At 45.9% G+C, this 26,175-nt stretch overlaps 1 protein-coding gene across 3 annotated transcripts in view; it reads right to left on the bottom strand.

The window, feature by feature from the left end:
* The window catches only part of PXYLP1 (2-phosphoxylose phosphatase 1), a 94,701-nt gene extending 71,389 nt beyond the window's left edge, over positions 1-23,312 (bottom strand). The window contains exons 1-2 of one of the 3 annotated variants that reach the window (XM_077756696.1): positions 23,248-23,312; positions 9,664-9,814 (exon numbers count right to left, since the gene is read on the bottom strand). The gene's annotated coding sequence lies outside the window, so the exon portion shown is untranslated. Of the gene's footprint in view, positions 1-154; positions 196-9,663; positions 9,815-23,247 lie in introns of those variants that run through there. The other 2 variants (XM_077756698.1, XM_077756701.1) reach the window with 2 other exon arrangements.
* Between the last annotated feature and the right edge of the window lie 2,863 nt (positions 23,313-26,175).

Raw genomic sequence — 26,175 nt, 5'->3', positions numbered from 1 at the left:
CTGCATGCCGCAGCGCCCCCTGCTGGCCCCGCCCCTCCCTGGCTCGCCCCGCCCCGCCCCGCGCGGCGCCCTCCAGCTCCGCCCCGGAGACACCGCGGCGGAGCGGCCCGGGCAGCGAGAGGAGCGCCCAAGGGGTTGCGGAGGGGATGCTGACCTGGGGAGGCCAGAGAGACCCCAGAGACAGGCCAGTCCGAGGAGCTTCCGGCGTGCCTAAGTCACGGTCACGGGCACCCTGAGTGTACTGGGGCCGCGGCCACATGCACCGAGGCGCAGCGCTCCTCACAAAGCCGGACTTGGGATCAGACTACGCGGACGCACGCCTAGCCCGGGGTACACAGATTCGCCCCGGGTCCTGGTGCGGGTGCTTTGGGGCCTTGTGCCCGGCCAGGCACCGCCCCGGTCCTGGTGCTGGGCTGGGCACGCGTGTTTGGGACCCTCCACCGCCGAGTCACTGCTGACGCGTGGATCCAAACTGTCACGGTTCTCGCCACCGTGCCCCCGCCTCATTCAGCCTTTCTCGCGTTTCTCTTCCGGCCCCGACCACATCCGGATGGCCCTCCCTATAGGTCAACTCTAGACCTGCTGCTGCTGGGTCTCAGCATGGCCTGCAGGCGTCCGGCAAGGCCTCTCCCTTACCCCGTCCCCGCCCCGCGGCTTCCTAGGAGCGGGCCACTGAGGATTCGCTGAGCCCTTGAACGTGATCTGTAACGCGCTGTTAGCCGCGAGGCGTGCGGTTGAACTTGATGTGATACTGCATTCGTGGGTCATTTCTTTCCAATGTTGGCTTCCAGCTGGTGGGAATTTCTACACGATTTCTCTGACTGTTGATCTCACCAACTGTGACTGTCAGAGAGGCTTTTGGTGTCAGTGACCCCTGTGTGCCCTAGCATAACTGGCCTTGAGCAAAATAGACACCACTGTTTAACTATTTACCTTCGAGGTGCACCTTCTGGAGGAGCTCATCACTTGGCCTCTTCTTTCACTCGTGTATTGAGGGCTCCTAAATCCACAATACACCCAGATAACTTAGCCATGTTTCTGCCTGCTCTCTGGTTTTCTGCTTCCAATCTTTCACATCAGCACTTCCCGCAGGAGAGTCCACGGTCCCCGGCTCTCAACCCCATCTACCTATGTGGTCTCACCATTCCATTTCCCCAGCCACTTAGGATGCCTTCCTCCCTTCAAGGTTCAAGGTCCAGTGGGTGTTTCCAAACCCTGCTAGACTGCCCTTCTCACCCCATTCCCGTGATGCCCTGCTGTCCCGAGCTCCTTCCTGCCTGCCTGACAAAACCCCTCCCAGTCATGAACCCAGGAGTGTGTACTGCTCACCGCAAAATCTTTTCACTGTGCCTTCTCATTCCCATCTGGCCCTCAGCCCACCCCATTCCACTTAACACTTCTCCTTTCGTCTACAGGCTCCTCCTTCTGACTGTCCTCCCACTGATCCAGGCTCCACCCCTTTGCTGGCGCTGCCTCTCTATACCTTACTTGGGTTAGAGCCCCTTCTGCTGTAAATGACAGATAACGCAATTCTCACTTGCTTAAACAAAAAAAGAATTGGTTGATTTATGCAAATGCAAAGCCCAGGGCACTTCTGCCTCACATCTGGATTTATTTCCAAAGACTAAACACTCTAGAGACTCTCCATCAATCAGCTTTGCTTCTTTCCACAAGGAGACCCTAGCCAACTGAGGCTCACGCAACCTCACAGAGGCAAGTCCAGCAGAGAAATAGCTTCTCTTTGCCAACCATACCACCAACCATACCACCATGCCCTGGGGCTCACTCTGATTGCCAGGATTGGGTCACCTGTCCATCCCAGCCACTGTGACCTTGGGGTAGGTTGGTTTCCTCCCCCCACCCCCGCCTCAGCTACCTTCATCCCTCACAGAGAACATGTGGGTGCTTCTGGATCCCTTTTCTGTCACAGGAGAACTGAAGACTCTGGGGCACCCTCTGGATCCATTTCCCATTAAATATGTCATGCCAGCTCTTCACTTTTTTGCAGCCCCCCTGTGGTGGCACAGGACATTCGGGGGCAGAGTTCCAAACAGGAAGAGGGCACTGGCTCCCTCCACTTTCAGCTTTCTTCTCAACCTGCTGGGATTTCTGTTGTTGTCCTATACCCCTTCCTAGGTCAAGACCTGGCACAGAGGAGGCCTCAGGCCCCTTAGGGGCCTGAGCATCATTCTCTGCCTAGACTCATCCTCTCCAGTCTCTTTGCTCACATTGCCTTTTCCCCAAGGGCTTCTATGCCACCTTCCATTCTGGAGGAGGTATCCCCCTCCTCCTCCCTGTGGACTTTAGGGTCTGAGTGGCATCCACGTTGCCCTGCTTCTAGGACAATAACACCTCATGGCTGAGCCACAGGAAGAAGGGGCTATAAGGAAAGAAAGAAAAGGTTCCTATGGGAATATATATATAAGTATCTCAAGACTATTATCCCCATTGAACCTCTTTCCTCAGTGGTTGTTGAGGAGGTAGGATGTCAACGGCCTGAAGCTGTCAGTGATCACCTAGCCAGCACCCAGGGAGGCTGTGCCAGAGACTGTGGCTGACACTGAGGCAAGCAGAATTGAGAGATAGGTGGCTTTCTGTCATGCCTGAAACCAGGACATGGATTTTTTTCAAGTACATTGTTCGATAAATCCCCAACTGCCGCCAAACAAATTAGAATTGGGTGGGTTTTTTTTGTTTTTTTGTTTTGCTTTGTTTTGTTTTTTATGTCACTGGCAAGCAAGAGAGTCCTGAGTAGTACAAACCCATAGGACAATGCTTGGCACTTTGGTTCCCACAAAATGGGAAATGTCATCATTATTATTCATCTGATAGAGGAACAAGTGATGGCCATCGATGAGTGTAAAACAGAGTAGAAAGGAAAACGTGCAGTGCCATCGGCTCACAACCTTGGTCTCTGCTTCTTCTCTCAGCCTGTTCCTTTGTCCTTTCCACACACATTTGGCCCTCAGGGAAACTATCAAAATTCGGTGAAAGCTAAACCCATCCAGCCTATAAAAACAGTCCCAGGCTCACCCAAGTTATGAATATCCTGCTAGGCAGCTGCCATTTGCTGAATGAATATTCTGCTGCCATTTGCTGCCATTTCACACAATCAATCCCTGCCTAGACCAGGAGCAGCTGGGAGCAGGTGCCCATCTTCAATTCAGTTTCAATTCATTAAGCAAAAATTGAACAAATATTTGTCCAGGCTTCTTTGTCTTACGCTGGAGACTTAGAGAAACAATGGGCTCCTGCCTCACCCAATGGAACTCTGTGATGGGAGAAGACAAGTTGTCTGGAGCAGAAACCCAGGTAACATAATACCAGGGAGTCGTCTAGAGGAGGAGGTGGGGTGGTTTGTTTGCACCACATTCCAAGTTCCAAAGGTCTGCTGCCGGCAATCCTGGCTTACAACAGAATTTTACATCCACACAAAATACTTCATTTGCGCCCACCATAAAATCTAGGTTATAAATATTATTTGTAAATTCCAGTTGCCATGGGTTTTGGTTCTCTGATTATTAAAGGAGGACTCATTCACTGTATAAACTTGGAAAAAGACATAGTACACAAAAATAAGCATGAAGATATAAATGATCCATAATAGATTTCTGTCTATTAATACAGTACAGAATATCAAACTAAGCTATAAAGAGAGAGGGCTGTCCCATGCAATTTTCCACTTCACTGCTGGCAATGCCAGGGTCTCAGGAGATAAACATTTTACAGAAGGCTGAAGGTTATTTCAGGGGTTCTTGCAAAAATGTTGTACTCGCCCTAACACATGCATATTTTTTTAAAATGCAATGGGAGCCTCTCAGCTTCAGGGTGGTCTGTTCTCTATTATTTATGTATGCATGATTCATTTACTTACTACCAGCTGTGATCCCTTCTCCCCACCACAGTTTTATTATATAAGCCCCCTTCCCCTTCTGAGAGCAACTAGGGAGGGCCAATTCATTTTACTGTCTATCTGATTAAAATTTAATTAGAGAGGCAAATCTGGAGGAACAGAACACAAAATGACCACGTTAAATAAAACTAAGAGATGGCTCTGACCCTGACCTAGAACCAAAAACGATCACAAAGAACTGAAAGTAATTTGCTGAATCATAGACCTAAACATCCATTTTCGTCCTCTAAATTCTGAGCTCAACCAAAAGAGATTTCTAAGAAAAAAGAAACAAACAAGCACTGGACGAACTCACACAAATCTCATTTAGAAATCATAAAAGGACGACAAAAGATGCTGGCAACCTATTTCATCTGCCACCATACCTGGCACATACTTTATCAAAACTGGATGGATGGATGAATGGACCCACAGTCCCTCCTTCTCAGTTAGAAGCCAATCGGAAAGGGGCAAGAGAAAGTGGGAACCTGGTGGACCTTTCTGCAGTCTTGGGGCCACTAGCAAGACCGAAACTGGGGTACATGTTCATGAGAGAGGTGGGACCCACATAACACCCCAGACTTCCAGTTAGGACCCAAAACAGAAAAGACAGAAGCTAGAAAACAGCTTTAAAATGCCAAAAGAAAGCCATTGCCAATGCAGAATTTTGCACCCAGAGCAAACGACAGAGGACAGTCAGCTTGTCCAAAATCAATCACGGTGAGATAAGGGGAGATCCGGGACTGAATCTGGGTTTCCTCAACATTTCAGGGCCCTTTTCACTGGACTAAGATGTTTTCTTTACTATTTTTCTATTTTTTAAACCACCCCATGAGAAAACAAACTCAGTATTATTCAGAGAGGAGCTAAACAAATTTATCTTCTAGTGAGTTTGAATTTTTTTTTTGGAAATTGCATTCCAAAGCCAGTTGGGGTCACCCATACTCTCAGTGTACTCAGATTACTTATATTTTTTAATATGGGCTCAGATGACTTGGGTTCTGAGATTCTTTGCCTCCAGCCCAGACCTCTCTGTTGTGCAACAGACAAGAGCATCCAGTTGCTTGCGCACAAACTCCATAATGTTAAAACTGAACATTTTGATGTTTAACCTGGTGTTTACTATCTTAGGGAATAACATACCATCCCCCTTCCCTAGTCTGGAAACTAGAAATTGGGAGACTTCCTTCTCGCCCTCAACCCCCACATCTACCTTTCCCAACTCTTGTTAATCATACCCTGTGTAAATAATCCCCCAATTTGCACACTTTAGTTCTCCCCATCACTGCCAGAGTCCAAACATTGATGTGCTTTTTATCACTAGAGAGTAGTTTGCATTTTCTAGAATTACATATAAATGCAGTCACGCAGAATGCATACTTTTAGTTTTGTTGCTGGCTTATTTTTTCTCACTTAGCATAATTATTTTGATGTCCATCCATTCTGATGTGTGTATCAAAAATTTGTTCTTTTTCTTGCTGAATCTTATTCCATTATTTTGAAAATTATTTTACTTTGGAGCACCTGAGTGGCTCAGCCGGTTAAGTGTCTGACTTCAGCTCAGGTCATGATCTCCTGGTTCATGAGTTCAAGCCCTGCATCAGCTCTTTGCTGACAGCTCAGAGCCTGGAGCCTGCTTCTGAGATTCTGTATCAGCCTCTCTCTCTCTCTCTCTCTCTCTCTCTCTCTCTGCCTGTCCCCTGCTCTCTCTCTCTCTCTCTCTCTCTCTCTCAAAAATAAATAAATAAATAAATAAACATTTTTAAAAATCTTTAAAAAGGAAATTATTCCATTTGAAAGATATACCACAATTTGCTTATCGGTTCACATGTTGATGGACATTGGGGTTGTTCCCAGTTTGGGCTCTTACAGGCAAACCTTCTATGAACATTTGTGTATAAGAGTTGGTACTTGTCCTAGTAGGTGCATGTTTTCATTGCTTTTAGGTTACTATTTAGGAGTGACATGGCTGGGTCATATGGTAGGCATATGTTAACAATTTTTTAAAAGATTTTATTTTTCAGTAATCTCTACACCCAACATGAGACTTAAATTTACAACCCTGAGATCAAGAATCACACGCTCTACTGACTGAGCCAGCCGGGCACCCCTATTTTAACATTTTAAGAAACTGCCAAATAGAGTGAATATATCATTTTACATTCTTTCCAGCAGTATATGAAAATTCCTGTTGCTCCATATCCTTACACCTGATATGTATAGTCAGTACTTTAAATTTTAGCCATTGCAGTGGGTGTATAGTAGTATCTCACTGTGTTTTAAATGAGCATTTCACCACTGTTTAATGATGGTAAGCATCTTTATTTGTGCTTATTCGCCACCTGTATATCTTCCTTGGTGAAGTGTCTGTTCAAACCTTTTAATTATTTAATTGGGTTGTTTGTATTATTATTATTGAGTTGTGAGTGTTCTTTATATATTTGACACAAGTCTTTGTCAGATACCATTGCTCAAATAATTTCTCCCAGCCTATTGTTTGCATTTTTATTTTCATAACAATGTTTTTTAAAGTTTTTTTCTTTGTTTTGTTTTGTTTTTGTTTTTGTTTTTTACTTTGGGGGATGGAGAGAGGCAGAGAGAGAATCCCAAGCAGGCTCCCCACTGTCAGTGCAGAGCCTGATGTGGGACTCAAACTCACAAACTCTGAGACCATGACCTGAGCTGAAATCCAGGGTCAGACATTTAACCAACTGAGCTACCCAGATGCCCCACAATGTTTTCTGAAAAGCAAAATTTTTAATATTGATGAAGCTTAATTCGTTGATTTTTGACTTCTACAGTTCTTGACTTTTGTGTTCTCTCTAAGAAATCTTTGCCAAACCCAATGCCAGTAGGATTTTCTTCTAACCTCCAGAAGTTTTACCTCTTACATTTAGGTCTATGATCCATTTCAAGCTAATTTTTTATAGAGTATAGGTCAGGGTGGAGGTCAAAGTTTTTACATATGATATCCAGTTGTTTCGTCACCATGTGTAAGCATCATCTTTTCCCTGTTGATTTGTCTGGGCACCTTTGTTGCAAATCAATTGGTTTATATGTCCTTGTCTATTTGTGACCTCTCTCCTCTGTTCCATTAACCTATATGTCTGTCTTTATGGCAATACCACATGGTCTTCATTACAGTGGCTTTATAATAAGTCTTAATATCAGGTAGCACAATCCTCTGATTTCGTTTTTATTCTTTTTCAGAATCATGTTGTTTTAGGTCGTGCACATTTCCATATAAATTTTAGAATCAGCTTGTGAATTTCTACAAAACACTTGCTGGGAATTTGATTAGGATTGCAACAAATCTATAGGTCACTTTGGGGAAGTTAGAGACCTTAACAATATTAAATCTGAAAAATGCACACCATATATTTCTATTTGTTTAGGCCTTCTTTACTTTCTCTTACAATGTTTTATTGTTTTCATTATACAGGTATTGCACATTTTTTAAAAAGTTTATTTATTTTGAGAGAGAGAGAGAGAGAGAGAGAGAGAGAGAACCCCAAGCAGGCTATGTGCTGACAGCCCAGTGCAAGAATTGAACCCTTGAGCCATGAGATCATGATCTGAGCTGAAACCAAGAGTTGATGCTTAACCGACTGAGCCACCCAGCCTCCCCCAGGTGTTACACATTTTTAAAAAATTTATCCTTAATGGCTCCATATTTTTTATGCTGTTACAAATGGTCTTGTTTAAAAAATGTCCAATTGTTCATTGGTAGTTGATATAAATACAATAGATTTTTATATATTGCTCTTGTATCCTGTAAACTTGCTAATCTCATTTATTACCTCTAACAGCTTTATGCCATGTGTGACTAAAGACAGCTTTTCTTCTTCCTTTACAACTCAATGCCTTTTAAATCTCTTGTTCCTAATGTACTGGTTTAAACTTCTATAAAATGCTAAACAAGAGGAGTGAAAATATTTATGATTTTAAAGAGTCTTTGAGACTTTCATCATTAAGTATGATGTTAGCTGAGGGCTTTTCATAGTTCCCTTTTATCAGGGTGAAGATGTTCCCTTCTATTTCTAACTTGCTGAGAGTTTTTGTCAATAATGAATGCTGGATTCTGTCAGATTCTTTTTATCCATCTATTGAGATGACCATACATTTTTTTCTCTCTTCTCTGTTAATATGGTAAATTATATTCTTTTTTTTTTTTTAAGAGAGAAAGCAAGAGCGAGAGATTGAGAGAGAGCATCTCAACCAGGCTCCACACTCAGCATGGAGACTGATGTGGGGCTCCATCCCACAACCCTAGAATCATGACCTGAGCTGAAATCAAGAGTCAGATGTTCAATCCACTGAGCCACCCAGGTGCCCCTATATTCATTATTTTTAAAAATTAAACCAACCTCAGATTCCTGGGATAAACTCCACTTGATCATGATATATTACCCTTTTAATACATTGCTAGTTTTCATTAACTAAAATTTTGTTTTAAATGTTTGCATCTGGGGGCACCTAGGTGGCTCAGTCGGTTGAGTGTCCAACTTCAGCTCAGGTCCAACTCAGCTCACAGTTCGTGAGTTCAGGCTTAAACACCTTATCCCATTCCTTTGGACCCTTCCTGGGTTGCAAAATTATCCAAAGCAGAAAAGCTGAGTTGAGCCATAGGTTGAGGTGGGAAGCAGGCCTGGGACAACTGGGGTGCTCTCTGCTTTCCTGGAGTTCCTTTGGAAGAGTGAGAGGCCAGCAGAATGGCAGTGTGGAGAGGCTGGCTATGAATGGAGTGGTTGCAGGAAGCCTCCAATTTTCATGCGTTCATTTGTCGAGTGCTAGGGCATGCCCAGCACTATGTTGAGTACCTCTAAGACAACAGTGGATCATCACTGCCTGACGACGTTCAAAGGCTTATGTTGTCAAACAAGCAACAGATCACAATGTGATCACTGCATGTTCACCAAGAAGAAACGTAATCCTATTTCATGTAAGGGGTGAAAGTAATGGCTAGAGAGGTCCTATGACATGCCCAAGGTGACCCAGAAACTTGGTGTTTGAGCTTATATGAAATTAAGACCAGGGCAAGTTTTTACCCACTGTCTTAGGTCTCCCGTCCATGCAGCCCAACCCCACAGACCAAGAACCCCCGCGCAGGTCAGAACTGTCCAATGTGCACATCATGACATCACGATTCCTCACCAGGGTCCTTTGTGTAGGTCCCAGGTCCTTGAGCAGGATCTGCACCACATGGCTCTGTCCCACATGGCTCCTTCTGCCTGGAGGGGCTGGAACTTGTCACACAGTGGACATGTCAGTCCTTCAGACAGCAACATCTCTGAATTCTCCAGAGTGCCTTGCACATGCCTGGCAATCAATAAATGTCTGCTGATCAAGTCTCTGTTAATGAATGGTGACGACTTCATCAGTGAATGTTGATGGATTTGAGACTCCTGCTCACTCTGGATGATAAGCCAGGGCTTTTGCCAAAGGAGACAGAAGAGAATTCCCAATAAGCTGGATGTGTTCCCATCGCCTACATGGACAGATCTGTAATCGACTCAGGGGAAGCGGGCCTAGCTCTGTTGTCATGGAGACTCTTAAAAAAAATCCTCTTTAACAGCATCCCAGACATCAAGACTCTGAAGTAATGGCCCTTTTAAAATGGAATCATATTAATAATATCTACCTCACTGAACAATGTATTTCTTTCTTTTTATTAGATGCATTATTAACTTGGCTAGCAGCAAGTTAATAAATGCAAAGTGACCATTCAAGAACACCACTTCCAGCTTGTAATATACAAGGATGGAACTCACCAATTTCAGGGATCCTTGTAGATAAGGAATAAGCTATGTTAATGGTGAGTTTCAGATTGTAGATTCCAGAAGGGTCTGGGTTGTGTGTGGGTCACTTCTCTTGGGTGAATCTTCAAAGCCTGGGGCAGCTCCTGCAGGCAAGCAGACCAGGCTGGTCACAGAACCAGAGGGAAGTTGGAAAAATAATAAGTAAATTTCACAGAAGTTCTACATTGTGCAAGAAATAAATTGCACGAATCTTGAATCTTAATAGCTTTCCTTCCCCAGTGTCAATTTGAACATTGGATTAAAATTTTCAGTGTTTATTGAGCAAGTAATGTGGCAGATAGACTTTAAAATAGCCCCCAATAATCTCCACCTCCTAGTATTCACACCCTTGTATGACCCCCTCACTTCGAATGTGAGGACCTGTGAGTTGTTTTTAACCCATATGGCAAAGGTGACCTGTGATTACATTACATAACACACAACTTCTGTTTTGCTAACTGACTCTTTCCCTTGATCACTCTGATGAAGCAAGATGCCATATTGTAGGCTAGGCTGTGGAGAGACCCTCTGGCAAGCAACTGAGGGCAGACTCCAGCCAATAGCCAGAAAGGAACTGAGACCCTAAGTCCAACAACCCACAAGGAACTGAATCCTCCCAACAACCATATGAGTTTGGAGGTAGATTCTTCCCCAATCAGATCTTCAGATAAGACTTCAACTCCTAGCCAATTCCTTAATTGCAGCCTCATGCAAAACCCCAAAGCAGAGGACTCAGCTAAGCCATGCCTAGATTCTTGATTCACACAAACTCTGAGATAATACATGTGTGTTGTTTTAAGCCACTACCTTTGTGTATGCAGCAATAGACAACTAACACAAACACTTGCTGATGTTCTAAGTGCCATGTACAACCCAGTGAAAAAGACAGACAATTCCCTGCCTTTGTGGATGTTCTCTCCTAGTTGAGGAGATATAATAAATAAATTAATAAGTTATTGCCACAAAGAGAAAGAAATCAGGGTGAGGGAACAGAACATGAGGTGGATGGTATTTGATTTTCTTTTAAAGTAATCTCTATAACCAGTGTGAAGCTTGAACTCACCACCCCAAGATCAAGAGCCACGTGTTCCACCAACTGAACCAGCCAGGAGCCCCATGGATGGTATTTTTGATACAGTTGGTGAGGAAGGTTCTCTGTGCAGAGAGCATTTGATCAGAGAACTGAAGAAATGGGAATATCAGGAGAATGAGCATTCCAGGAAGAAGGGATGGTAAGTCCCAAGGTCCTAATGTAGGATCAAATTTGGCAAGTTGAATCCCATGGTAGAAGGATTATTTTAAGAGCTGAGCTCAATTGTTGGTGCAGTTGGATCACAGGCAGCCCTGCAGGTTGTAGGGAGGGCTTGCTTCTATGTGGCATGTGAGAGGAGGTGCCAAAGCCTTCTGAGCAGGTGAGTGACATGATCTGAACTGTGAGAGTCTCTGTGGAAGGGTGACCCTCTTCTAATACCTACAACATGAACTGCATGAAGCTACACAGAGCCAGGAAAGTCACAAAGGGCCTCTCATCTATTTTCTTTGGAGATTATCCCAGAAACCTTGTGAAGTAGATGGGATAGGAACAGAAATTCCTCCCCAACTTTGCATCGCTCTAGTTCAAAATGCTGAACTATGTGGCTGGACTCCTGGGTCCTTTTTCATAATCAGGAACCATTACAATGGAGGCAGGATGAGCGGTGAGTCACTCCAGTCATGATTTAGAGACCCATATCATAATGTCAGAAGGGCTTTGAATATTTGCATGAAGATAAAAAAAATAGTGCTTGTTAGATGCATGTATTTTCTGCAAGACAAGTGGATGTACAGGAACCCCCCACTTCCACTTTTTATTTTTTTGAAATTTTAGAGAAGGAAGATCCTGAAAATATTTTCTGTGAATTGATTATATAGGGCACATTATTGCTAATCTAAAATGTTTTAGGGGCACCTGTGGGGCTCAGACAGTGAAGCATCCAATTTGATCTCAGGTCATGATCTTGTGGTTCATGAGTTTGAGCCCCATGTCAGGCTCTGTGCTGACAGTTCANTGCAGTTGGATCACAGGCAGCCCTGCAGGTTGTAGGGAGGGCTTGCTTCTATGTGGCATGTGAGAGGAGGTGCCAAAGCCTTCTGAGCAGGTGAGTGACATGATCTGAACTGTGAGAGTCTCTGTGGAAGGGTGACCCTCTTCTAATACCTACAACATGAACTGCATGAAGCTACACAGAGCCAGGAAAGTCACAAAGGGCCTCTCATCTATTTTCTTTGGAGATTATCCCAGAAACCTTGTGAAGTAGATGGGATAGGAACAGAAATTCCTCCCCAACTTTGCATCGCTCTAGTTCAAAATGCTGAACTATGTGGCTGGACTCCTGGGTCCTTTTTCATAATCAGGAACCATTACAATGGAGGCAGGATGAGCGGTGAGTCACTCCAGTCATGATTTAGAGACCCATATCATAATGTCAGAAGGGCTTTGAATATTTGCATGAAGATAAAAAAAATAGTGCTTGTTAGATGCATGTATTTTCTGCAAGACAAGTGGATGTACAGGAACCCCCCACTTCCACTTTTTATTTTTTTGAAATTTTAGAGAAGGAAGATCCTGAAAATATTTTCTGTGAATTGATTATATAGGGCACATTATTGCTAATCTAAAATGTTTTAGGGGCACCTGTGGGGCTCAGACAGTGAAGCATCCAATTTGATCTCAGGTCATGATCTTGTGGTTCATGAGTTTGAGCCCCATGTCAGGCTCTGTGCTGACAGTTCAGAGCCTGGAACCTGCTTCAGATTCTGTCTCCCTCTCTTTCTGCTCCTTCCCCACTCACTCTCTCTAAAAAGTAAATGAACGTTAAAATTGTTTTTAAATAAAAAATATTTAAAATGCCATTAAGATGGTAGTTGTTGTTTTGAGTGATACTCTATTATGTTTTTGTAATGTTTTATATGTTTTGTACGTTTTATAAATCCACATATATTAATCCCTCAATCTTATTTTCTGGTAAGGTTTGAGTCCATATGTGCAATATTTTTGTAAAGTAAATATAAACCTCAGGTTTGAAAGAGAAATATGTATTACTATCCCTCAAGTTTGAAAGATTAAGTAAAGGACCTCATGTGTTTCTTAGAGGGGTCCTGCTGGCTTGGGCTGTGGGAGGGGAGGAAGGCAGCAAACCTAACAATATTGGAAACCTAATATTGACTGAAACCTCACCCTACCCTCCATCTACCCACCACCCATTCATCCATTCTCCCTTCCATTCATCCACTCATTCACCCACCCATTCATTTATCTATTTATCCATACATCCATTCAACAAATATTTGTTGAGCACCCGACAGAGCCAAACATTAAAATAGAAAAGTGGAGATGAGGCAGACTTGGCCACTGTCCTCATATAGTCTCAACTTTGTTCTCCACACAAAGTTGGGTATGATCTCCAAAGCACCATCTCCTCCACTACCCCTGAGCTCTCATTTCGGCAGTCACACATCTCACACTGGCTGGGGGAAGTCCAGGTAAATGCTGCTCCCTGGTCTTGCAGAGGCAGAATCCAAAAGATTCCCTCAAAGCACTCTGAGATGGATGTGGTCAGAGTAGGTAGTCAGAGATCTCAGAACCTACTACAAAGTCCTTCTGGTGCTTAATTCATGGGGAAGCTCTTCTGGGCACCAATACTGATAGCACAAAGCCTTCTGAAACAAATATTCCAGTCTGTTGAATAGTGTTGCATGCTGGCAGGATTATGTTCTTATTTTCAAAAAGTATGTGTTTCCTTCTAGATCCTGGTAGTCTGTTCCATCTGCCCTCAAAAAATTATTTTAATGTTTTTATTTATTTCTGAGGGAGAGAGACAGCATGAGCAGGAGAGGGTCAGAGAGAGAGGGAGACACAGAATCAGAAATAGGCTCCAGGCTCTGAGCTGTCAGCACAGAGCCCGATGCAGGGCTCGAACCCACAAACCGTGAGATCGTGACCTGAGCTGAAGTCGGACGTTTAACCGACTGAGCCACCCAGGTGCCCCTATCTGCCCTAAAATTTTGATGTGTTCCCTGAGGTTAACTTTTAACTTCTAAGCCTTCTAGTTTATGTACCCGGAATGAGCTCATCTACTTCTTTTATCAAGTCTGAATCCAGTCCAACAAGATCTCTAACCTCTTGACTTGTGTGTCTACTTTCCTGCTAGATGCATATGTCCCAAAGGGCATAGAAACCCAGTCTGTCTTAAACCAAACTTTAAGGCAAATACAATAGAAAGGCTTTGGAATTGTGAGACCTGATGAGTGAAATCTGCAAGTGATGTCTCATGGGACAGGCAGAGGAGCGCAGAGAGACTACAGCTAATTCAGGTGCATGAACCCACCTGAAGAAGCATGCAGCTGAGAAAACCTGGGGTTCAGAGAGAAAACTAGGTTACTGTCCAAGAAGGAGACCCTGGATAGAGAGGTGGGAGGAGTCCTGCCACTAGAGAGGGACCTCAGGCCTGGAGTTAAGAGATTGTTTTAGGACATTCTGGTTCAAGGTCCACAGTTCCTAAGTGGCTGAATGATTAATACTTTACCATCTTAGCACATTGACGCTTTCAGAACTTTCCTGACTCCAAATCAGAATCTTAGTGCTGTGACCACACCCCCTTCTGGGAGGGGGGGGGGTACCTCAGTCTCCTATGAGTATGGTTAAGGTAAGCCAAATGCTGACAGACATCATTCTGAGTGTCCTGGATTCCCAGGTTCTGGTAGCCCAGGGAGGCATCATCCATTTTGTGTGGCATTAATGACACAGGGGTGCCTGTGTGGCTCAGTCAGTTGAGCATCTGACTCTTGATTTTGGCTCAGGTCAGGATCTCATGGTTCATGAAATCAACCCTCATGTTGGGCTCTGTGCTGACACTGTGGAGCCTGCTTGGGATTTTCTCTCTCCCTCTCTCTCTGCCCCTCCCCCTTTCATCCTCTCTCTCTCTCTCTCTCTCTCTCGGATAAATAAACATTAAAATAATTTTTTAATGACATCAGCTGATCCATATCTGCACCAGTTGAGCACCACTACTTTCATGCTGTGATTTCCAGGACTTTTAGTTCCGGCATTTTCTTTATTTCATTACTAACACCGGAGAGTTCACTCTTAGGAGCCATCACTCCCATAGCTAAGGTTCTCATGCCATTTAAATGCAGTCTACAGATCGGTATAAACTGGTTCAATTTTGGAAAACTGTCTGGAATATTTACTAAAGATGAACACCTGCTCCATGATCCAGAAATTTCATTTCTAGGCATATACTCAAGTGAAATGAATGCATACATCTGACAAAAGACACATATATGATTGTTCACAATAACCTTTTCCATTTTAGCCCCAAACTGAAAAATAAACAATAATTGTGCATCAATAGAAGAATAAATTTTAAAAAACCCCACAAACCTGTGGCTGGCCAGGCAATGGCATACTACACAGCAGTAATAAGGAATAAGGTATGGATATATGCAGCCATGGGGATGAATCTCACAGACATATATTGAATTAGAGAAGTCAGTCACAAGAGGCTACCTGCCGTATCATTCCGTTCATATGAACTTGAAGAACAGGCAACACTAACAGTGATAGAGGTCAGAGTTGAGGTGACTCCACAGTAGAGGTGGAGATGTTGACCAAGAAGGAGCATAAAGGAACCTCCTGAGGGCTGGATATATAATTTATCATTATCTGGATGGTGGTTACATGAATATATTAATATGTAAAAATTCATTTGCTGAACTTTGAAAAGTAGTACGCTTTTTTTGTAATTTTGTTACAAGACACAAGTTTTCAACATTAACAAAGAAAAAAATAGGGATTTTTTTTTTAACTTAAGGAATATAGTAAGTCCTGAGCAGGGTAGGCAAGATCCAGGGAGAGCAAGTGTACTTAGTGTCTCACCTAGATTCTAATTGAGCTACATTTTTTAAGGGTAAATGGTAAATATCTTAGGCTCTCTGGGCTATGCCATCTCTATAGTGTTTCTGCCCTTGTAGCATAAAAGCAGTCACAGATTACGTAAATGAATGGGGTGGTTGTGTTTTAATAAACCTCAGTTACAAAAACAGGTGGCAGTTGGGAGTTGGCCTGGTGGACTGTAATTTGTCAACCCCTGATCTAATTCATTGGTGGTGACTTCCGGAAAAGCTGTGTTGAGGGTTTGGGGGCCCCTTCAGAGTTCCCCACAGAAAGCTGTAATGACCTCTAGCCGTGTCTGCCTTCAGAGAGGGACCCAGCAGCCAGGCAGCTACACAGAGGTGAGGAGTAACCAGTCCCTCAAAATGAGCCCTTGCAAACTCCTGTTTCATCGGGAAAAGAAATCCTTGGTCCTTAAGCCTCTTACCAAAGACCTCCTGCACCATCTGCCTTCACTGTCCAGCCCCCCGGACGCTGCTCCGCTGCAGAAACCCTTAATGCCAGCAACTGTCCTCCTTCGTGCTGGATACCCCAGGCCTCCCTGTTCTTCACGCCATTCCCAAGCCCTGCAAGAAATCCTCCTCTCCCTTGAGGGCTCTGCCATATAACCACGCAGCCGTCTTCCCCTGCTTGGGGCTGACTTCCCTCCCAGGCACCTCGCTCTCACTGCCTTCCTCCTCACCCAGGCAACTCCAGTGTCTACAGGGCCGACGGTCCGGTGCCCTAGTCTCTGAGACCCTAGACAGCCATGATTCCCAGAATCTTCACCCATCTTCTCCCTGAGCCACTGGTTCCCACGACTGCAGTCCAGACCTCTCCGTCACAGAGCCCCGGGCCCCTGACCATTAGCATCTTAAGTCCACATGCTGCCCACTGCATTCACAGTCCCTCTCTCCCTCATTCTCACTGCACCTCCTCGGTGAGATCTGGAGGCCTCTGGTGTGACTTGACCTTCTCCCTGTCAACTGCTCCAGGGTCCACCGCTCTTCGTGCCAACCTTTCCACCTCTTGCCGTAACTTGGACCGCCCTGCCCCTCTGTTGAGCCACCCTCTCCATCCCCCAAGGCCCCCAGTTCCTCAGATGTCCAATTGTCCACCCCTCCGTGCCACTTCCACGGGGCCAAGAGCTGCCGGAGAGTATCTCACAGTCTCAGGCTGGCAGAATATAACCTTGTGACTTCAACCCAGCTGGGTCCTCAATGCCACCGGGAGTTCTTCCCCCAAAGTGCCACAGCAGCTCCTTGCAAACCTCTCCACGGGCTCCAGCCCTGCCCCCCTCACCTCTCAGCAGGTGACTGCATCCTGCCCGCACCTCCTCAAGAGTCCAAATGACTCCCAGACACCCCTCCACATTCTCCCTAAGCGTGTGTGCACGTCTCTGGGACACATAGCCTCACACGGCCCTGGTCCTGAGTGCCTGCCTCACTGGGCCTCGCAGCCTTACTCCCATCCCCGCTGCTGACCCCATGCCTGCCCACATGAAACCACCATTGGAAGGAAAACCCTTCCTCTCCCAGCTCGTGTCCAGTGCTTGGGGGCCTGCAGATTAACAGGAGAAAAGACAAGGTTCATTTTCACACACACAAGTGGTAGCTCCCAGTAATGGGGGAAAGCACAGAATAGCCTGACGGAAAGGTTTATGTATGTGAACTTAACAAAAGAGGGGTTTTTCGGACTTCGATGGGAGAGTTTGGGAGGTTACTGATGATAATGGGAACGGGCAAGCCTGTCTTCTTGGCAGCTGAATTTGGAGGAGATGCCGGAAGGAAGATTAAGGACACCTGTATTTTGGGAGGAGGCTCTGCTTAAGTCAGATGAGAGTTCTCTCTGCATCTTCTGTGACTCAAATGCTTTACTTTCTTTTTTCTTTTTTTCTTTTTTAATATTTTTATTTATTTCTAGGAGAGAGAGAGACAGCGTGATCAGGGGAGGGTCAGAGAGAGAGGGAGTCACAGACTCTGAAACAGGCTCCAGGCTCTGAGCTGGCAGTCAGCACAGAGCCGGACGCGGGGCCCAAACCCACGAACCGGGAGATCATGACCTAAGCGAAAGTCGGACGCTCAACCGACTAAGCCACCCAGGCGCCCCCAAATGCTTTTACTTTAAATTTTTTATTTTTTAATAGTTTTTTAATGTTTTTTATTTACTTTAAATTTTTTTAATGAATATTTATTTTTGAGAGAGAGAGGGAGACACAGAATCGGTAGCCGGTTCCAGGCTCTAAGCTGTCAGCACAGAGGCCGATGCAGGGCTTGAACTCATGGACCATGAGATCATGACCTGAGCTGAAGTCGGATGCTTAACCAACTGAGCCACCCAGGCGCCCCTCAAACGCTTTTACTTTAAAATAATTTTTAAACCAACTCTGAATCTGGAATTCTGCCAAGAAGACAGGAGGGGAGAGAATTCCAGACTTCTACCTTTCTCCTCTTCTCCAGGCTTTAACTATTTTCTCCACTGGCTTCTTCCCATCTGCCTTTATTATTTTTAATAACTATTTATTTTGACAGAGATGGGAGTGGGGAAGAAAGAGGGGGAAGAGCCCGGAGAAGAGCGCAGAGCCTGACGTAGGGTTCTATCTGAGAACCCGTGAGATCATGAACTTTAGCCCAAATCAAGAGCTTGATGCTTAACCAGCCGAGCTATCCAGGGGCCCCATTTTCCCATCTGTATTTAAATATTCTTAATTCTCTTTCCGTCTTTGGGGGGAGGAACCCCCCGCCCCCTGAAACTCCTCTTTAAAGCTTTTCTTCCCTCTCCACCTGCTGCCCCACCTTTCTCCTCCGCCAGGATCTGAAGAGGTCGTCCCTGCCCACGGCGTAGACATTCTCAGTTCCAGCTCTTCCAGCCGGCTTCCTCCGAGGCCAGAGGCCACCCCGCCCAGACCGCTCCGTTTTCGTCTCGGGTGACCGCGCTGCGGTGAAATCCAGCAGCTGCTCCGAAGCCCCTGCCTCTCTAGGTCTGCGGGGCGGTCACGCTGTGAACGTGGCCTTCCTCTCCAGACCCAGCTCCCCGGGCTCGCCAGCTCCGCGGAAGTCCCTCCCGCGTCCCCAGCTGTGCCTCCTCAGGCCCTTCCGAAGGCTCCTCGGCTGCCCGCCCTCCCGTCCCTGAAGTAGTAGTAGTTCTGCAGGTCTGACTTCAGGCACCTTCTCGCCCTGTGTGCTCTCCTCAAGCAAGGTTGCAGTCACTTACCATCTTTTCTTAAGCCACACCTCTCCCTGGGAAGTTCTGGGCGTCTTTGAGGTGATGATTATAGCAGGACTTGCCAATTGCCTTCCTGCATCTATCCGCCCCTTTTTAGGTAGGAACAGACCCCTGATATTTAGCTGGGAACATGGCTGTTCACAGTAAGAAGGTGTCTCCCAGCCTCCCTTGGAAGTGGTTGTGGCCATGTGACTTGGTTCTGGCCAGGAGATGTGAACACATGATGGAGACATTCTGGGAAGAAGCTCACTGAACTCTGGGTCACATCCAGTCTTCTTTTCCCTCCTTCTTCCTTTCCACTAACTGGAAGGGGATGTAATGCCTGACTCCACTGCCGTCTTGGATCTTGAGGCAGTTTTAAGGTCACATCCATCCTTGGGGTGGAGCAAAAAGATGGGGGCAGCCTGGGTGCTGGATGGCTTGTAGACCCCAGTGCCTGCCCAGGGTGCCTACTTGGACTTCTTCTGGGGGAAGGAAAACACACAAAACAGAACCCTGCTGTGTGTAAGCCACTGTTGAATCTGTTGAGTCTGAGAGCTGAAATGAACCCTGACATATCTCTTTTTTTGTTAATGTTTTATTTATTTTTGAGAGAAAGAGAGAGAGAGAGAGAGAGTGTGTGTGTGTGAGCAGGTGTGGGGCAGAGAGAGAAAGGGAGACATAGGATCTGAAACAGGCTCCAGGCTCTGAGCTGTCAGCACAGAGCCCAACATGGGACTCGAACCCACGAACCACGAGATCATGACCTGAGCCGAAGTCAGACACTTAACTGACTGAGCCACCCAGGCGCTACTCCCCTTCTTAAGTGTTTTATTTAACCCTGATACATCTCTCGACCTCCTGACCATTAAGAAGCTGGTGGTTTCCCACCTACCGGCTCCCACCACTTTGTCCTTCCGCAGTAAAAGGTGCACTCCTTCTGATCTCAACCAGGAAGTCGCCTTTGATGCCCGAATATCTATTTAAACACAACCAGTGATCAAATCCTGTCATCTCCATCCCCTCACTGCATCTCAGGATCCATGCTCTCTGCCTCTAGCCCCTGGTTCAGGCCACCATAAACCATCACCCCACAACTACCCGTAGACCTGGGAGTCCCAGGGGGCTCGGAAACTGCTGGCTGGCCCCAGTGATCCTGGGAGCTTGCCTGAGATGAAAGGGGAAAGGGGAGGTGAGGGTGCCTGAGGGCTGGAGGGAGGCCAGCAACCTAAAGGGACATGAGGCCCCAGGGACAGGCCCTATCTGCCCCGCTGTTTCTTCCAGGGCCAGCCAGCTGGGATGGTGTCATGGGCAAGGGAAGATTTGGTCCAAATCTCAACTTTTACTATTTGGACCAGCTGCAGCAGTGCCTTCCTGGGGACTTGTGTTTTTCCCCCAAAGCCACTTCTAGCCACTTCTTTTTTTTTTTAATTTTTTTAATGTTTTATTTATTTCTAGGAGAGAGAGAGACAGTGTGAGCAGGGGAGGGTCAGAGAGAGAGGGAGTCACAGACTCTGAAACAGGCTCCAGGCTCTGAGCTGTCAGCACAGAGCCTGACGCGGGGCTCGAACCCATGAACCGCGAGATCATGACCTAAGCGAGTCGGACGCTTAACCGACTAAGCCATCCAGGCGCCCCTTCTAGCCACTTCTTGAGGAGACTTAGTTATCAACTTCAACTTGCAGACTATGTGTATGGAGCTCTGAAGGACAATCAGGGCCCCCAGGCATCCCTGGGCTTAGTTTTCCATCTACTAAGCACCTGCTGTGTGTTTGGCATTGTGCTAGGAGCCTCCACTATCCTTTGGGGGGGAGGAGGTCATGCCTTTATTGTAGGCAGGACACTGGGACTCACGGAGGTGAAGTGATTGGCCTAGGGCAGCACAGCTGAAAAGGAATGGACCTGGGATTTGCCTGGGTCTGTCTGACTCCCTGCTCTTTCCCTGCTCACCGGTAACCCTAAGCCTGGATACATATCTCCATCACTTGCTGAGCTATTAAAAATTCTGATTCTAGCACCAAACCCCAGAGATCCTGCCTCAGCCGTTCTGGGCTCAGCTGGGGAATTTGTTTTTTCACAAGAGCCCCTGGTGTCCGAGTAATTCTGATGCTCAGCAGGCATAGGATTGGCCCTGCATCACATTTTGCTGCCTCTTGCTGATAGGAGCTGCATCTTCCCCTAGTATGGCAGGGAGGAGGGGCCGCTCAAGTGGCTCTGAGGAGGCAGCTGCAGCCCGAGGAGGGATCTGGCCGTGTATGAAAGAATCTATACCCAGCAGTAGGTCCATCAGAGCCTGCTGAAAAGTGCTGGTGCCAGGAGACAGCAGGGCCCACCTAATATCGGTTTTAGGGATCGTTGCTTTCAATTCTTTGCACATTTGACCAATCTAATCATTCTTGCCATTCACTTTGCACAGAGATGCCAAGTTTGTGCACAGCCTCTCCCTAGTGTCAGTCTGTGTTCAAGTATTTTCACGGGCTTCTCCCATTCCAGAGGGTCCAGGTGAAGCTCCCGGCCCTAGTGTGGTCTAGTCTGACTTCCTGCTCCTGCTTCTCTCTGGCTGGTCTCCTTCACAAAGCCCCAGGGCCCTTTGCTCACACCTCTCCTTTCTCCCCTTCCCTGATGAATCACTGCCCCATCCCTGAGCCCTTCCTCATTCTCCAGCTCCTACCCTAACTAAATATCCTGTCCTCCAGGGAGCCCTCATTGACTGGCCTGGCCCTGCTAGAACATTTGCTGTTGTTCATGGCTTCTGCTCTGCTGTGTCCTGTGACATTCACATATCTGCATCCTAAGGACCCAAGCATAAGTTGCTTCTTAAAGTCATCACTGGGTCTTGAATATCTTCTTGAGTCTACATCTGTCTGAACTGCTGAGCCATGGCACAAGTCCCACATTATCCTAACAATTCCCTTTGCCTTTTCCTCCCTGCCCTCAAAACTGACCTGCCTTATGACCCTTTATTCTTTTATGAAACCAATGATCCAGCTTGTGATAATCTAACCATGTGGTTTAATTTTTCATTTTATTAAGAGGGGCTAAATTTCATGGATCATTGTTTCCGGCTAGGTTTTTTACCCTAATCATCTTATTTATCACAAAAACTCTTCAAGGTAGGTGCCTTACGCATTTTGCCAATGCGGAAACTGACATTCAGAGAAGTTAAGCGATATGCTCAAGATCGCACAGCGGTGTTGGAGCAGGGGAGTGAGGTCCCGCTCCTAGAATCCCTTTCTTGTTCTGCAGTGTTAACAACGGTCGCTAGATGGCGTCGCGAGGCAGCCGCGTGCCCGGCTACTCTGGATGCAACGCTGGCAGGAGGCTGAGCCTGTGGTGCCCATCTTCACCANGCTGTTCACTGATTATTTTTTTATTTAAATCCAAGTTAGTTCACATATAGTGTAATAATGGTTTCAGGGGTAGAATTTAGTGATTCATCACTTATTTATAACACCAGTGCTCATCCCAACAAGTACCCTCCTTAATGCCCATCACCCACTAGCCCACCCCTATGCTTAAGCAGGACTTTAATCTTTTTTGCTAGTTAACTTGAGGTCCTCAGCATGTGAACAGAATCCCCTCTCTGCAACTATCTGGCTTGAGCAACACAGAGAAACACCACTAATTACCTCATGGGTGCAGATGCTTTACATGCTTTACCTCATTTTATCGTCACATCTTTGAGAGGTTCTGAGAAGGGAAGTGACTTGCCCAAGTTTGCAAGGTTGCAATCCCAATCAAACCGACTTCAAATTTTCTTAGCCTCTCTGAGTCTCAACAGTCTCATCTGCTAAATGGACGTAATTACAACAATGCCTATGCCACTGCTGAATACGATCATGCATGCGCCTGAAGTGGCACAGCGGGAACACTAAAGTGGTAAATTAAAGATGCCATGTACCTGAGGTCTGTCGCATGGTGATATCTAAAACAGGTCCCCAAGCACAGTCTCCTTTTGCAGCACCGATGGCATTATAAATTCAGGTCACAGATATTTTACATGGAAAAACTGAGGCCCAGAAAGGGGAAGAGGCTTAGATGAACTCTCTGAACAAGCTGGTGCTCATTAATTTTCATTAATTCACATACTTGACAAACGTTTATTGAATACCTACTGTATGTTAGGCCTCTGCCAGGCACAGAAAAACAGGGATGACTCAGATATTTTCCCCATCTTTCAGATGTGCAGGGTCAAGGGAAAGGATGGTTGCCCCAATCAGGACTGTGCTGTCATTCCCCACTGCCTTCTGTGATGTCACTTCACCCATGTATCCACTCACAGACCCTCCTATTAATCTCCCCATGCATCCACTCATCTATCCATCCATCCATTCATCTGCCAACTTATCCACCCACCTCTCAACCCACATATTCATCCTCTCATCCATCCACCCCCCGTCTATTCGTCCATCTATCACCCACCCATCCATCCACCCACTTACCTGTACATCCATCTAAGCAGTTGTGTGGACAGTCTTTCCTCTGGGTGAAGTCCCTCCTTAGTGCCACAGTCATGTGTGTTCCCTCTATGACATCACCCATCACTCTGGTTGTAATGTTCTCTTCTCTTACCTACATTCCCTTCTAAACAGTGAGCTCCCTGAGAACAGGAGACTGGAGTGGCGGAGACACTCAGCACGTACTTGTTGAATAAAGCAGTGGCACCCAAAGTGAGAGCTGGGCACCTCCGGATTTGGGCAAGACACCCCCCTGGCACGCAGGAGGACAATTTTAGAGCTTCCATTTGCATTTAATTTTTAATTAAACAAGGGGCGCCTGGGTGGCTGGGTTGGTTAAGTGACTGTCTCTGGGTTTCAGCTCAGGTCATGATCTCACAGTTCGTGGGTTTGAGCCCTGCATGGGGCTCCATGCTGACAGGTGGGAGCCTGCCTGGGATTCTCTCTCCCCTCTCTCTCTGCCCCACCCCTGCTGGCGCACATGCATGCGCTCTCTCAAAATAAATAAATAAATAATTAAACGTAAAAAATTTTTAAATTAAATAATAAGAACACAATTAGTTATCTCTAGATTGCTAACGATGCGGCTGATGTGTTGGACAGTCCTGCATTGCTCCTGGCTCCTGAAGCGTCCTGAGAGCAGGTCGGGAGTTCCACACCGCGAATGCACTCCTGAGGGCCCGTCCTCGGCCTAGTTTGCTTTCAAGCAATTGCAAATGCGATACTTCCACTAGAGTATGTCACTGATGCTCATTTTAGAAAAGTGAGATTTTCAAACATCAGAGTCTTTGTGTGACTTCGTAACAAGATGTCAAGCAACTAAAATTTTTGAATGAGGTGGTGGTTAAATATGTTTAATATCATCTCTGAATTGAATATCAAATGGCAAAACTGGGCGTTACATTTAGCAAAACGAGGGGCTAGAACACAAAGGGGTAAAACAAGGAAGAACACACGGGATCTAGGACACGGGGGTCACACAGCGCGGCAGAGCGGAGGGCTTCCGGGATATTTGATGGGCAGCAGGACCAGAAAGCAGCCAGTTCAGATGAAGCTGATGGCTGAATGACTCAGAGGAAACAAACTTGTTAGCAGGCCTGATATTTGGCCAAGATGGGCCAGTTGAAGTACTTCTGAATTGCTTGTTAAATAGCAGTCAACATGAGCCGGGCTTCTTCCACTACCCAGTCTCTTACTGGGTCCCCCGGACCTCACCATGGTCCAGGCATTGAGGAGTTCATGCCTGGCACAGCAGGAGGCTTCCAGTACCTACCCTGTACTTTGATGGCTCGTGCTTTGTTCACTGATTGCTCTTTGCTGAGAATCATCCCTATATATTGAATTACATTAAGTTGGTTTGTGATTAAATAATTTTAGTATAATTCTCTGCTTGTTAGAACTTCTGATATGATGGAAAGTTTGAAAGAAAACCAGGATGTGATGTAGGCAAATAGGACAAAGAAAAGAAAGGCAAGTAGAAACTCTTGAGCAAACAAAAAACTTACAAGACAGAATGCTTATAGTCTGTTACCATAATTGGCTGAGCCACCATCAATATTTGCCTAGTCATAATCATGTAAAACACTGTTTCCTGATTTTCAATTTTTAGATTCAGCCTGTAAACAAAGAACAGAAACCTTATTTGTAGTTGTGCAACAGCACATCAGTCTCGAAAATGTAAAGCTGACCAGGGGCATCTGGGTGCCTCAGTCGGCTGGACATCTGACTCTTGATTTTTGCTCAGGTCGTGATCTCATAGCATTCATGAGATTGAGCCCCGCATCAGGCTGTGCACTGACAGCATGGAGCCTGTTTGGGATTTTGTCTCTGTGCCTCTCCCCAGCTTGTACATGCACACACTCTCTCCTTCTCTCTCAAAGTAAATAAGTAAACTTTGAAGGAAAACAAAAAGTAAAGCTGACCAGGGTTGGTAGGAAGGAATAAGGAGAGAAATTGATATCTTCATTTGACCTATGGGGAGTCAAAATACACTGTGGAAGGCTAATGGGCCTAAGAGTAGAAGCATAAAGGTAGGATTTATGCTCACAAAGGCATGTAATGAGGAATGCACCTGATTATCTAAACTTGGGTTAATCAAGAAGGTAACAGATAATGTCTAATATTGATAAGTCTAGGGGCACCTGGGTGACTCAGTCAGTTAAGTGTCCGAATTAGGCTCAGGTCATGAATCTTACTATCTGTGAGTTGAATTCCCCACGTCAGACTCTCTGCTGACAGCTCAGAGCCTGGAGCCTGCTTTGGATTCTGTGTCTCCCTCTCTCTATGCCCTTCCCCTGCTTACACTCTCTCTCTCTCTCTCTCTCTCTCTCTCAAAAATGAATAAACATTTAAAAAGTTAAAATCGATTAAGTCTAGAAAGCATGTTAAAGTCATATTGTCTCGAAGAGGCTTGGGAAGGTGGCAGAGGAGGAGAGCTCTAGGCTCACCTTGTCCTGTGTTTACAAGATATCCCACTTACATCCCAGTAAATGAACTGGAGAGCAGTCTGAGGACTCTGGCAGAACAAAGTCCACAGGTCAATGCAAAGAAGAAAATCCTATTGTCTTGAGATAAGGAACGAGCCCCCAGCAAAAGTACCTGGAAGGTTCAGAACCGCTCCACTGAGAGCAGGTGGCGAGGGGGGCGGGGGCTCCCTTTCCAAGCTCTTCGGTGCTCTGTGACATTTTATCAATCATGCGCATCTGAGAAAAACTTAAAACCTGCAAAAGGAGCTTTTTCATGATTACAGCGCACTACTGAAGTCCCTTCAATAGTGGCTCTTGAAATTTAAAACTTGACAGACACGCTTTGCTTAGAAATCTGCTGTGATTCAGACTCTCTAAAAAACTTGCCCTCGCTCCCCCGCTGGATCTCATCAGGTGAGGTCTGAGAGGGGTGACCAGGTGGGGTTCC

This window comes from Crocuta crocuta, unplaced genomic scaffold (genome assembly GCF_008692635.1).
Source record: "Crocuta crocuta isolate KB4526 unplaced genomic scaffold, BGI_CrCroc_1.0 scaffold337, whole genome shotgun sequence".
Lineage (NCBI taxonomy): Eukaryota > Metazoa > Chordata > Mammalia > Carnivora > Hyaenidae > Crocuta > Crocuta crocuta.
The sequence above is the reverse complement of the archived record's forward strand: the minus strand, read 5'-3'. Positions and strand labels throughout refer to the sequence as shown.